The 2,271-nt window shown below is 53.6% G+C and overlaps 1 protein-coding gene across 5 annotated transcripts in view; it reads left to right on the plus strand.

Annotated features, from left to right (window-relative positions):
- Positions 1-2,271, plus strand: part of KIRREL3 (kirre like nephrin family adhesion molecule 3) — a 543,582-nt gene that overhangs the window by 534,004 nt on the left and 7,307 nt on the right. The gene's annotated exons all lie outside the window — the stretch shown is intronic.

The following is a 2,271-nucleotide window of genomic DNA, read 5'->3' on the forward strand; positions in this document are numbered from 1 at the left end:
GGGGGCTGTGATTCTTCTGCCACATGGACCCTGAAGGGGCTAGGCCTCCCCACTTCGTTCATCAAACTCCTGTGGGGCCCACACACCCTCCCCTCTGGGCAGACATGCCCCTTTACGAGCGTCAGTCTCCGCACAGGCAAACTCACAGAGGCAGCACAGTACAGCTAATGCTGTATTCTCCCTGTCACCCCTCAGAGCCCAGTGATGGAGGTGGTGTCCGCTTCCTGTCTCCATCTCACCTGTGTCTGTTCACACTCATCCGCAGTCCCCGACACCTTCCCTCATGGCCGAGTCCAGCCCCCCTCCTTTGAAGGAGGAGAGGCTAAGCAGGCAGCCCCTCCCCCCAGCCCCTCTCCGGTGGACATCCAAGAGAGAAAACCTGCACAGGTGGCCTAAGCAGACCCCAGGGAGCCAGGCAAGGAACAAACACACACAGGCGGGTGTACAGGGAATGCCACCCCAGTGGTCCCCCTGTCCCCAGCAGACCCTCTCTCTCTCTCTGCCCCTGCCTGCCCACTCAGGGATAGCTCTCCAGATAAGTCGGTGCCCTCCCAGCTGTTAACAAGGCAAGGAAAGGTGGCCTCACAGGATGACAGTCAAAAGTCACCTTAGATACCATTGCCTGGTTCTCTCGTTTTATGGGAGAGGTATCAAAGCCTGGAGAGCTTAAGGAGCCTTCCATGGTCACCCTTTGGCTCTGAGCTCATCTGAGACAAGACTCCAGTTTTTCCAAGGAGACTTACTAGGCATCGAGGAGGAACTAAACCAAACGCAAATTAGTAAAAGTCAAAAGTGCAGACCCAATGAGCTTTCCTTTCGTAACAGCATTAAAATCTGGAGACAGAATCATCTATTTGCCCAAAGCAAGCTCCTGGGTCTGGTTGAGGTCTACTGACAGGTCCCCGCTTCCACTCCTGACTGTTGAGCCCAACCCAAACATCTCCCATTTTTAATCCCTGAGTGTTCTCTCCACATCCACCTTCTCCTGTCCCCTCTCCTGTCACTCTAACAATGATCTTGGCCACCAAGAGGCAGGTGATGAATGCACTACTGTGCATATCCTGGCGTGGAAGGAAAGTACCAGCATCACCACCAATACTGCCAGACCCAGGCACCTGCTTCCCCAGTTTCCTCCTCTCTTCCTTGCTTTAAAGCAAACAACAATGAGAGGTTAACTCACAGTCCAAGGCAAATCCCTAGACATCCCACAGTCATCCACACTGACTATGTGGGACAAGTCAGGGGACAGGGAGCTCAGGCTCTACAAGGAATTTTCTTCTCATTTAAGGCTCTGACTTGCTCCATTTCTCCTTCCCATACACAAACAGGAGAAAATACTTGAATAGGGCTGGAGCCAGGGTCAGTTCCAAGGCTTTTACCTGAATTCACTCATCTAATGTTTGTTTATTTTCTGACACAGAGACAGAGGTGGAGGGAGAGTGGGGGAAGGGCAGAGAGAGAGGGAGACACAGAATCCGAAGCAGGCTCCAGGCTCTGAGCTGCCAGCACAGAGCTTGACGCGGGACTCAAACTCACAGACCTTGAGATCATGACCTGAGCTGAAGTTGGCCACATAACTGACTGAGCCACCCAGGCACCCCTGCATTCACTCATCTAAACCCCATAACAACCTCCCTGAGGTGGGCACTATAATTATCCCATTTTAGAGAGAAGAGAGGTGAAGTAAGCTACTCAGAAGATGTGATGGGGTCCGGGCCGTACAGAGCACGTGAGCTGTAGAGAATGCTGTATGATACAGCAGACAGAGAGAGCTAGGGAGCAAAAGGAAGACTTTGCCCTGGTTCTATTGTAGCTGTGTGTCCTTGACCAAGTCCAGTGACTTCTCTGGACTGCAGTGTTTCCGTCTACAAATGAGAGGCTTGGACTCAGCAGGCTGTAAGGTCTCCCTGCCCCTGCATTTTCTAATTCTATTCCCAGTGGACTATTCAGGGTTCCAAGTCCTGTGCTCTGGCCCATATGCAGCCACACAAGACCCGGGGCTGTCCGGAAGAACACCCCTTCCCCCATACATGCCCCTCCCCTTCTGCATCTCTCCTGCACTAGGGCACTAGACTGCTGAAGAAACCTGGCAGGGAGTGAGGGCTTGCCACCTGGAAGCTTCTGTCTGGGAGGGCTGCTGGGATGCCCAGAGCACTGGCCCAGGAGGGGAAGGAGCAGAACTGGGGGAGGGAGGGTCAAGAAAAAGGAGTGTTTCTCCATAGGGAGGTAGGGAGGGGGAGATGCAGTCCCACCCACCATGCCCCCCTCTAC

This window comes from Crocuta crocuta, unplaced genomic scaffold (assembly GCF_008692635.1).
Source record: "Crocuta crocuta isolate KB4526 unplaced genomic scaffold, BGI_CrCroc_1.0 scaffold172, whole genome shotgun sequence".
Taxonomy (NCBI): Eukaryota; Metazoa; Chordata; class Mammalia; order Carnivora; family Hyaenidae; genus Crocuta; species Crocuta crocuta.